General features: G+C 37.1%; 1 long non-coding RNA gene across 3 annotated transcripts in view; it reads right to left on the minus strand.

Annotated features, from left to right (window-relative positions):
• Positions 1-11,489, minus strand: part of LOC110357092 (uncharacterized) — a 45,628-nt gene extending 34,139 nt beyond the window's left edge. For 2 of the 3 annotated variants that reach the window (XR_010472395.1, XR_010472394.1), the window contains exons 1-2: positions 11,331-11,488; positions 10,286-10,374 (exon numbers count right to left, since the gene is read on the minus strand). This is a non-coding gene — a long non-coding RNA (uncharacterized LOC110357092). Of the gene's footprint in view, positions 1-10,285; positions 10,375-11,330 lie in introns of all 3 variants that reach the window. The other variant, XR_010472396.1, reaches the window with a different exon arrangement.

Raw genomic sequence — 11,489 nt, forward strand, 5'->3', positions numbered from 1 at the left:
TAGACTGACCAGTACAGGAGACTGGGTTCCAAGAACCTGAGATGCGCTGCACATCCCTTACACCAAGCCCTTCAAGAATAGCAGTAGTCTTGAATGTTGATTATATTTTACTTTACTTCATGTCTCTGGCTTGGTGTTCAGATAATAGAAATTACTGTTATATTTTTTTTCCAAGGATATCTGAAAAAGTTTTCAACTGAGTGTCTTTTCCATCTACACTAATCCAGAATCCCGACTGTGTTCTCTCTTTCCCAGTTCTGCCCATTTTGCTTATGCCTGTATTCTCATGTTCTTTCACAACATCACAGCTGTGCAGGACCAGTTCCTCAAACCTTTACGCAGATGAATTCATGTGAAAAACTTCACTCACTCTTAATTTATTATGTTTGGATCTTTCAAGCCTTTCAGATCTTCCTCAATTAACACCTTTCCACTTAGCCTATTTTCCTTGTTTATTTGTTCATTTTGTGTTGTTTTCTTTATTAATGAGATATTAATTGACAGTCTCTGTGATGTTTCTTATGCTTCAAGGTTTTTTTCATCTCCTGACGAGCCTTACTGAACAATGAGAAAGTCATTGTGAGAGTTAAACAAAAAAGAACTATAAAATCGTAAAGTCCAGAATTACCAGCAACAGATAAAAGATAATCATGATCCTGCTGTCGTGAGGACTTCATTATCACCATGTTCCTAATCAGAACAAAGGTGTGAAAGAGCAGGAAGGTTTAACAAATTTAGAGTGTGATGTGAAAATAAATGAGATACTCATGGTCCATCCTAAATTTCTAGGGGCTTCAAGACATTTAAAACTCAGGAACAACTAAAATCCAGACTGTGCAAATGCTCAAAACTAACCGAAATTTCTCCACTATATGGACAGAAAACAAATTTACTCATGTTAGTCTCTGAGGTATATCGTGTTCACCTGGAAGCTGACATTTTTGAAAATATGTTGTGGTATTACTTGATTTTACTATTTTACTGCCAGAAAGTAATTATCTTAATTTAACTGTCAATCTGTTTTTCAGAAGTGTATAGATATTCACCATTCTGGAAAATATTTTGGATATTTACCATTACTGAAGGCAGCAAGAGTTTTACAAAGGATGATTCTCCCCATTAGCTTTCAAAGGCTTCCAGCCTTAATTGATAATCCTTTATTACCTTCTATGCATTGATTAGGAGGCCTAGGAAACCCACTGAGAGTAGATGTTTAGTTCTGACATACCTGAGGCTGGGTGTCCTGAATTTCATACACATTAGCATGTGCCATTATCTGTGAAAATTCTTGCCTCCTTAAATTCATCTCATCTGTTTAAAACAAAAAAGCACATGCTACAAGTTTCCCAGGTGAAGTCTTTACCTTCACCAACAAGGCAAAGGAGCAGTAGGCACTTTTCAAAGAATATGCTCTTATGTTTCTTTCAGGCAGGGCCAGTGTCAGACTTAAGTAGTAAAAAATAACTTGAAAATACAGAGAGCAGAGGATACAATCTGCTGGTGTTAAGGAAGGAGCATTTTCTTGCACTGATTCTTTTTCTTTTGATTTTCTGGTAGCGTATAGAATGTGGCCATCAATTTTGAGAGATTTATTCTGGAAATGGGCTTGGCCAATCAAGAAATAATAGTCCCTATCATGCAACTTTGCTACTGAATCACAGAAGGGTGTGAAACGAAGCAAAAGGGGATTTATTAAAGATAAAATTTAATAAAAAAGTAAAGAATATGAAATATAATAAATATTAAACTGAAGCAATGCCTTTTGGGGCAGATAGTAAATAATAACCCTTCATTAATATGAGTATTGGGGTCAGAGTCTAGCCCTAAGTCTTTGAATGCTTTTCTTGGTTCAGATTATTCTTTTTGTAGATAGGAAACAGTCAGCTTTTTTTGTTCTAACTACACAGAATTTTAAAAATTGTTTGGTGAACAACAAGAAATAAGAACAGAAAGTTACAAGTTAGTATTTCATGGGGGGAGACAAAAGCCTCTTAAGTTTTAATTAAGTTCTTCAAGTTTCACTTGAGAAGACATTGATGTACCAGAAGACACAAAAAAATAAGTTAACTCACGGTCATGTACAAAAGTGGATGACAAGTAAAACTAAAATGCAAGGCCTATTATGCAGATTTTTTTTTTCTTTTTGTGAATGGCAGTTTCAGATTTACATAAAATTAAAATAACCTTTAAAATTAAGACAGTCAGGTCACTCTAATGTGATCTGAATTACTGAGCTAATGATATTCTTATCCCTCTATGTCCTCTAGGCACTGCCATTGAAAACCTAAACCTGTGCAACAAAACTTAATTCAGAAGAGCAACCCTGAGAAAACCACTACAAACTTCTCTATTGGTGCTACATCTGAAGACAAAATATAGTTCTTAAGTAGATATTTAAAGCCAGAAATATCTAGAGCCAAGAATAAGCAGAACAACCACTATTTTGTATTACACTTCCTTCTGCATTTTGGACCTGTGCTTTCCTTTTTCTTTTTTTTTTTTTTAATATGCTGAAGTGTATAGTCTTAACATAGTGCAAGACTGCAAAGTCATCAGTTCGACAGCAGTAATGATATTAGCAAATAATACTTAATTGATTTTCCGAAAAGTATAGTCAAGATCCAGCTGCAGAAAAGGTACTTCTATCCTATAATACTGGTAAAAACAAACCCAAAACTGGATTAAGTGGCCAGCTGGGGATACTGACCACATAATTGAAGACCTGAGTGGTAAACAAGTATTTTAATTATCTCAAAGAAAAGAGTGTCTGGGGGGAGACAGGGTGAATGACCAGAGCACAGGGTATTCTGGCAGTCTTCTAAGGATCCAATCATTTCTTGAAACTATAAATTCAAGCAAGCCTAAAGAATAGAAAATCACTCATATTTTCCATTTCAGACTTTCACATGAATGACAGAATCCAGGCTACTAGTTTCTTAAACACGCAGGCATGCAGACTTCCGTACTTTCAGGACAGGAAATTTAACTCTATAGTATGACTGTCCCTTTTTCCTTTGTGACTTCTATGTGTGGTAAGCTCTTTTCACAGCCTTTTAATGATAAAAGACTGTGACACAGCTTTTATGAGGTCTGTATATGGTTGCTAGATGTGATTTGTCTAAATTTACCATTAAGTAAAATTTAAGTGGTTGTCTAGGAGCATCTCCTGCTATTAGAGAACATTTCCAACTATATACACACACATATGCTTCCAACTTATAAGGATCTATAGGTGTGTATTTCTTAAGTAACTGAGTCAAACACTTTAAACATACCCCACTGTTAGTAGTGGAGTGATACAGGACTCCAGTCAAGGACTCTAGGATAAATGCTTCTCAGTACTTTGAGCAATGATTTGGAAGTAAGCACAAAATCACTGCTGATAAAATGTATGGCTGATGCAAGGCTTGGTTGAGCAGTTAATAATTATCATCAGGCTTTGCATTCATCTGGAATGAACTGGATTACAACAGTTATATTTGTTTGACTTCTGTTGGTTTTAGCTCTGCTCTGAGGCAGCCAGAAATGTGCCACCTCCTTTTGATTCAAAGGACCTGCAGATGCCGTCAGCCTCACACGTGTGTTTGAGCTCTCAGGAGCACTCCTCACTTATTGAGCTCATCATCCCGCTGCTAACGACTGCACAACTTCCCTTGTGCTGCTCTCTGGGCTTGCGGTATTAGCAGAAAGTGTGTTTCCCTTAAAATTCCATTCACTCTTGCTACTCGGGGCTCATTCCAGAAAAATGAGTTTTAAAGGAAGGAAATGCAATGTTTTTCGTCTAATGAATAGGAAAAGGAATCCTACCTATAGCACAGGGGATGGAGCTATGGCTTCCAAGGACCAAAGTCTATTGTAGGGATTACATTGGAAAAACAAACTTAGGCATGGATAAATGCAATTGAAAGCTATCTTACAGTCTTCTAAATTCAGAAATAATGGGCAGGAGCAGTTAGATGGTGTAAATCCTTCCAGGTAGCACTGAAGATTCTGATGCTCAAGTGCTCTATCCTGATCTCATGTCCGCATTAAAAAAGAAAAACTGAGAAATTATGAAAATGAGTGTCACCGTTTAATGCAGGGCAACAACAAACCATGGCAGATGCCTTGTTAACCTTCTCCCTATCCCCGCACCCGCAGCTCCCCTTCCTCACTACGGAAAGGCAATAAGGAGGGCAAAGAGAGAGAGGACTTGCAAGTTGGAAAAAGTTAAAAATGTTTTACTAATGCTACTAATAAAATAGAGAAAATAATACAAAATATACAAAACCAATCTTCAAATTCCTGGCACAACTCAGCAACAGCTGCTCCATCAGCTGTAGGGCAGGTTCCCAGAAGTCCTGGCTGGGACTCTGCAGCAAACCAGACCTGGATTCAGGGATGCAGGATCTGTCACTAGGCCTCAGGTTGCAGGGACGACTGGCAGGGTCCTCTCCAAATGCTCGCCATAGTCAAAGAGAATGAGACCCTCATGATGTCCCATTTTTATATGGCGTTATGACGTGGATGGGATGGAATACTTAATTGGTCAGTTTTAGTCACATATTCAGTTCATTCCTCCTTGCAAATATGGGACCTGCATTCTTATCTGTGACCTTGCATTCCATTGCTATGTCTACCAAAACACGTATCCAACTTCAGAAAAGTGCAGTTACTAAGAAGAACCTAGCTGAAAGAAAAATTCACTAAAAGAGAAACTGGTCTTGTTTATAACAAAACCAGAACAATGAGAAGAGCTGTCACAAATACTAGACATTTTTTTTTTTTTAGTGAGAAAGAATATCTCTTTCTCTTTCCAGAAAAAGCAAGGGGCAAAACCTGACTGTAGAATTATGTGTGAAGGGCAAGAAAACACAGAATTCTGAAAGTTTCTTCTTTCTCTTGGAAAAGGGTGTATCAAACACCTGAGTACCACACAGATGAAAGTATGATTGCCTCATACAGGTGGAACAGCTGAGATGATTTTAACCTAATGACTTCAGATTGGGCTGTTGGAGACTATAAGAATATACTCATGCATAGATATATTTGTGAGCAGTGAAGGCGATTAACTACGAGATAAATGAAAAATGTTTCTTTGGGCAGAATATCTGGGAGTAGGTGAAATGTAACCTCTTTGGTACAGAAGATTTCAAACTAAAGTATCTAATTTTCCCTTCTACCTGTAATGTCCATGAATCTATGTATTATTATGTTAAAAGAGCATATTAATGCATCATTTACAACTAGCAGCATCTTTATGTTTTAATGACACATCTATCCTGAATATGTTGTGTGCATGTCCCTGTGTTATTATGATATATTAGAAGTACTGCAGCAATATCATGTCTCCTAAAAGTAATATTACAACATAGACTTGCATAAGTACTTTAACTATGGAACATAATGCATTTCCTTCTTTTACCAGTACAGATTTGCAGAATTTATAGATGTATGAGTCTACAGAGAATAAAAGATTATTTCAGGATCCACAGAAGTTATGCTTAATGAGAGTTTTCATTGCTGTAGTCCTCACCTCAAATTTTAGGTTTCAGTGTTCAATGCATTTCTTTCAAACCTATCACAGGATAATTTTATCTGAAGTTATTCAATATCCAGTGATCAAATTGGCAGAATTTCACTTCTCGTTTTTCCATCATGAATGTAACTAACTTATTAGCCTGTTATTACTGTTGCTTGTTAATTACTGTTTGTTAATTGGCTTTTAACTGGATTACCAATAAACTTCCCAATGTTTCTGTGGAAAGAAGATCTACATAGAAAACTTTACCAAAGGTCTATGTAGAAATAGAGCATGTTGATAGATGTATGTACTCAACTAAATGCAAAGTTAGCCTTTTAGTTTTAAAAAAATAAAAAAGTTTGTTTTCATCAGCGTAAAGAGAAATGTCAAAAAGTGTGATACACAGAAAAAAATTCTGCCATTCACCCACCGAAAATTAACTCTTGATGTTGCTACAGTTAAGGCACAGTTAAACTCAGGCATCTAAAATAAAACAGATAGCTACATTTTAAAATATTTTCTGTCATGCAAAAGTTCTTACTAGAAGAGTGTGCACCAATACTGACACACACATTATAAATATTAATAAACCTCTAAGAGAACAAATATCTAAGAGGGCAGTAAATACACAGTTTCTAAGGGACTCAGTTATGATCTTCCTCCACAGGCTTCTGTTCTAGATCTGTGTTCTGTGTTTCTTTTACCTCGCTATCATGTTTTGCAACAGACTGTTCTGCAGTAGTATTTGAATGGAGTTTTTGCCTAAGAACCATAAATTCATATGCTATATACTCATTTTAGTAGATTCTGTGACCAGAAAAGACAAACAACTACCAAAATTCAGTCACCTTGGACATTTCCCAGTGCATTTCTGTGCTGCAGTTTCCTTATTTCCTGAATACTTCTCACAATACCCTTCCTCATACAATATTCTATGAAGACCTTAAATGAAAGGTGAAATATAAAATTATTTAAATGAGGAGAAAGCCTGAAAAGCTGCAGGGTAATTCTGCCATTCAAATGGAGTTTGACAAGCTGGAAAATTCTCCTGATGCTCAATAAAGGAAAACACACCTGTGCAGTCTGCTTGCTGATGAGGTAGAAAGCCATTGGGTTGTCTGGAGAGACTGGAATGTGCACCCTTGGTGATACTAAGGTTTCATTTGGGCCAGGGCCTGAGCAACCTCATTCAACCCTGGAGCAGAATCTGACTTTAGGGTTGACTCTGCTTTGAGTTGGGTGCCAGACCTGACATCTCCAGAAGTCCCTTCTGCAAAAAATTGTTCTGTCTCAGCAGAGTTTTTTTTCAGTGCGGTACCTGAAAGAGTTACAGCAGTGCTCAGAATTTGAAAGTGCACAAAGGAGTCATACATTCTCCCTCTTATACCCCCTTAAAATATATATAATTTACATTGTAAAAAGTATATTGTCTGCTCATTTTATTGGTTTCTGATTTCTTAAAAATACAACAGAAAAGAATGTCTTTCTCCTATGATTAGATCTAAAATGCCAAGAGACTACACAGCAGGTTGCTCTTTCTCAACTATAAATTTTATCACTACTACTTCCTGAGTTCTTTACTAAAAATGGACAGCTTGTGAAATACTTCAACCTGTCTGGCTTCTGACAGGTCTTCTTACAAAAACCTGAGTTATCCAAGAACACTCTGTAGCTGTCATGGCTAACTATCACTCCACAAACCTGACTTCTAAGGAAAAATCCCTTGGGACTCACAGAATAAAAGCAACATTAGCCAAAAAAGCCCACCTTTCTGTGGAAGAGCGCCCAAGTTTAATTTATTTTTGTGTCATAACTTTGAATTTGGAAAGAATGCTGCTTCCAATTTGCTATGAATGACCATACTGCTGCAACCACTAGAATACATCTATACCTTTTTTTCAGGTCAATATTGGTAAAGATCAGACACTGTTTAGAATAGTAAAACACAGCAGAATCTTACTGCTAAGTTACTTACTAGCTATCAATAAATAATCACAATCACTTAGGGAAGTGCCACTGTACTCGGCACTGGTGGGGCCATACTTCGAATTATGCGTTCAGTTTTGGGCCCCTCATCATAAGAAGGACATTGAGGTACTAGAGAGCATGCAGAGGAGGGCAACAAAGCTAGTGAGGGGCCTGGAGCACAAGTCCGATGGGGAACGGTTGAGGGAGCTGACCCTGTTTAACCTGGAGAAAAGGAGGCTGAGGGCAGACCTTATTGCTGCCTACAACTACCTAAAAGGAGGTTGTAGCATGCAAGCTGTTGGTCTCTTTTCCCAAGCAGCAAGTGATAGGACAAGAGGAAATGGCCTCAAGTTGCACCAGGGGAGGTTCAGATTGGGTATTAGGAAAAAATACTTCACAGAAAGGGTTGTCAGGAACTGGAACAGGCTGCCCAGGGAAGTGGCTGAGTCACCATCCCTAAAGGTGTTTAAAAGGTGTTTAGACGAAGTTCTAAGGGAGATGGTTTAGTGCTAAAATTAGGTTAAGGTTGGACTCGATGATCCTGAGGGTCTCTTCCAACTGAAATGATTCTATGATTCTATGATAATGATATAGATTGCCCAAATGGGTGTTTAAATCACAGAATCACATAATGTTAGGGATTGGAAGGGACTTCGAAAGATCATCTAGTCCAATCTTCCTGCTGGAGCAGGAAAACCTAGATGAGGTTACACAGGAAGGTGTCCAGGCAGGTCTTCAATGCCTCCGGAGCAGGAGACTCCACAACCTCCCTGGGCAGCCTGTTCCAGTGTTCTGTCACCCTCACTGAGAAGAAGTTTCTTCTCAAATTTAAGTGGAACCTTTTGTGTTCCAGTTTGTACCCATTACCCCTTGTCCTATCATTGGTTGTCACTGAGAAGAGCCTGGCTCCATCTTCGTGACACTCACTCTTTATATATTTGTAAACATCTGTAAAAATCTACCGCTAACAGTAATTATATCAATGATGATGGTGAACAATGGGAATACCGTTATATTCTACTGGTGCACTAGATATGCTCTATGGTTTGGACACCTACATCGTGGAAAATTCAAGTTACACATGGAAATATTGAATTTGTGTCAAGAAAACTTTTTACACAGTAATACACTTATTGACTTAATAAAAAAAATACAAAATGACGGTGCTTTATAATACTTAGAAGGTCATTAGACTTAATATCTCTTCTGACATATTAACCTTCCTACAACTATGGCAATATATAAATGTCAGATATGTTTTTTAAGGTCTTTTTGGCAAATAGAAGGTTAAACCATTCATTTTTCAAAAAGCAGTTGTATTAGGATTGTTGAATATGATTTTAACACTATGAAGATTTTGATTTATGTTCCAATATTTCTAAATTGCTGGAACCTTAGGAATTAAATGTACTTTTCCTAATCTTTTTTTTGTTTGTTTTTTTGTATGCAGTTTTCTCCATCTGTTTTTTAAGTGCTCCAACTTCCATTAAGCTAAGGATTCTAAAGTACAGACTGCTTTTCTAGAGTTTCTGATGTTGATTTTCTCCAGAGTCACATTAACAAATTACATATACGTAATGCATTTTCAAAATACATAAATCTAGCATTCCTTGACACAGTTTTCTTGCCAGTACATTAATTAAGAAAATTCTCCTTATAACTATCTATTTAAATTACCAGTGTTTAATCAACTATTGTTGCTGTATTAAGGATTGTTTTCTCAGATCAGTATATATTGGGTCCAGACGTGCACCTATCTTGGTCAAGTTTGTTCAGATGAGAAGCACAGTGAGAAGGTGTCCTTAGATTCCGGCAAGGCTTGATGCCAGCTGATCCAATGATTAAAGGTCAGAGAAACCCAAAGGTCTTTCTTACTCATTTTAGTTGCCAACAGCAGATTGAGATTGTCTAGGCAGACCTATTTGCTCTATGGAGAAAGGTTTTTCTTTTTTAAGAGCTACTACGAAAGTTCTGTGCCATCAAACTTTCTCCAAAGATACTTTGCTGCAGAGCTATGTTGCTGCAAATACCTTCTTTCTGAGGGAGATTAAGAAGAGCTAGGGCATCCACTATTGCATCCACTGACTTCTATGCTAAAGGAATGCTCCCTGTTTTCAAGAGTTACCTCCAAATCTACTGAAATAAATACCTTTCCACAAATATTTGGATGCATACCTTTTGTTTATTTGGAATTAAAACTGAATAGACCTATAGGTAAGATAATCCATATCTCTTAGGTCCTGAATTAACAAAAATTGCACCACAAGTATTTCTGAAAACAATTTTAAAAGGCACAGTAAAAAATCAGAGATACTAGAAAGTTCAGAAACCTTCTGGTTCTCATGTTCGAAACACAATTTATGAGGAAGACTGTCTGGAATAAAGAGCCAGTTCTACAGAAAAAAAGACAAAAGGTTTCATTTTGTAAACCATGCTAAAGAACATATACTAAGATCATACTGTTCTCTTGAGACTAAGATTTTACTGCCTGTAACAATAAGCAATCGTTGAAGGAATTACTGGCTTCTGTCCAATCCCACAGTGCAGAAGACTATGGACCTAAGCTCTCAGTTCATAGTTGTCCATTTAACATTTTCTGCTTTCATCAAATCTGTTGTTTAGACATGATTAAAAAATAAAGTTACAAAAACAATGGAAAATACACTGGCATTGTAACAATTCTTGCCAAGATGAAACCAAACACTGCAAATTACCACTCAAAAAGAATCAGATGTCTGAGTCTGTGCTTTGGACTTCTGAGAATTTAAGGACTAAAAATGCTTAAGTTAAAAAATATAATTACTGCATACTTACCCAATGTGATTGATATGCAGGTAATGAATGCATCGTGGAATGACTTTTTATGCTAGCACCATCAGGAAAAAGCAAGAGCCTTTCATTTCCTGGTAGGAAAATAAAATTATTTCCATTCAATAGTGACTTTTCACTAGTTTGACTTCCCCTGAACCCCTAGGTGTGATTATTTAAGGAAAGTGACAAAGAAGAACAATAGCTAATACAATGAGATCTATACACTTGATCTTCCATATCAACAAAATGATAGTCATTATGAAGAACTTGCTTGAGGTTCTCTGTATATTCCCATGGTGGAGAGCTGGATAGCCAATAGCTCCCATCTTCAGTTACACATGATGAATGGAAAACAATAAAACAATAGATGTATCTGATGCTAGAATTCAGAATCACCACTTCACAGGGTCACAGTCATTATTTGATCTACATAATCATACTGAACATTTCAATTAAACTGAGACCTTAAATAAGAGAATAATCTGAGCCTCATTTCAAAAGAAGACTTGGCTACAGTTAAAAAATATTTTTGCATGTCTATTCTTAAAGTGTATGACAAGGGAAATATGATTACATCTAAAAATTGCATAATTTTTCCTAAAAACAGGAATCTAATGTATGTGTCCATTATTTTAAAATATTTTTAGACAACAGAGCAGAGAGTAAAGAAATACCTAGTTAAAAAGTGGCAAGTGTTCCCCCTGGGTTTTTTTAAGGAATGGGTTCCCCAGTCTAGTTTGCTGCTAAGCTGTGGAAACAGTAATACCAGCACAGCAGGAGGTGTGGCAGGGGGCAGCAGTTAGAGAAAAGGACATTTAAGCCAGTATTGCCTTCAAGGAAATGCACATGACGCCTTCTCCAGGGGGAGTATTTGGGCCTCGGGAAGAGTCCATGCTCCTCATCTACATGAGGTAGCTGCTAAACTCCTCCAGTGTGTGAGCTGTGCCGTGACCTCAAGGCCTATGAAAGCCTCTGGCTGTGACCGCTGTCACCCCTCATCTGATCCTTGGACACCAAGCTTTAGAAGATGTGTAAAGTACTTACTCACTTCTGAAAATGCTTTAAAGCTATCCCTTGGAGCAGATGGAGTTTATTTTGTAATCTCTTTACAGCAGCTGAGCAACAGAAAATATACTGCAGTGCACTCCAGAGTCAGTGTCTCCCTTTAAATTATTTGAAATATTAAAAAAATTACTTTGTGTCAAAT

Source organism: Columba livia, chromosome 4, assembly GCF_036013475.1.
Source record: "Columba livia isolate bColLiv1 breed racing homer chromosome 4, bColLiv1.pat.W.v2, whole genome shotgun sequence".
In the NCBI taxonomy this organism is placed as follows: Eukaryota; Metazoa; Chordata; class Aves; order Columbiformes; family Columbidae; genus Columba; species Columba livia.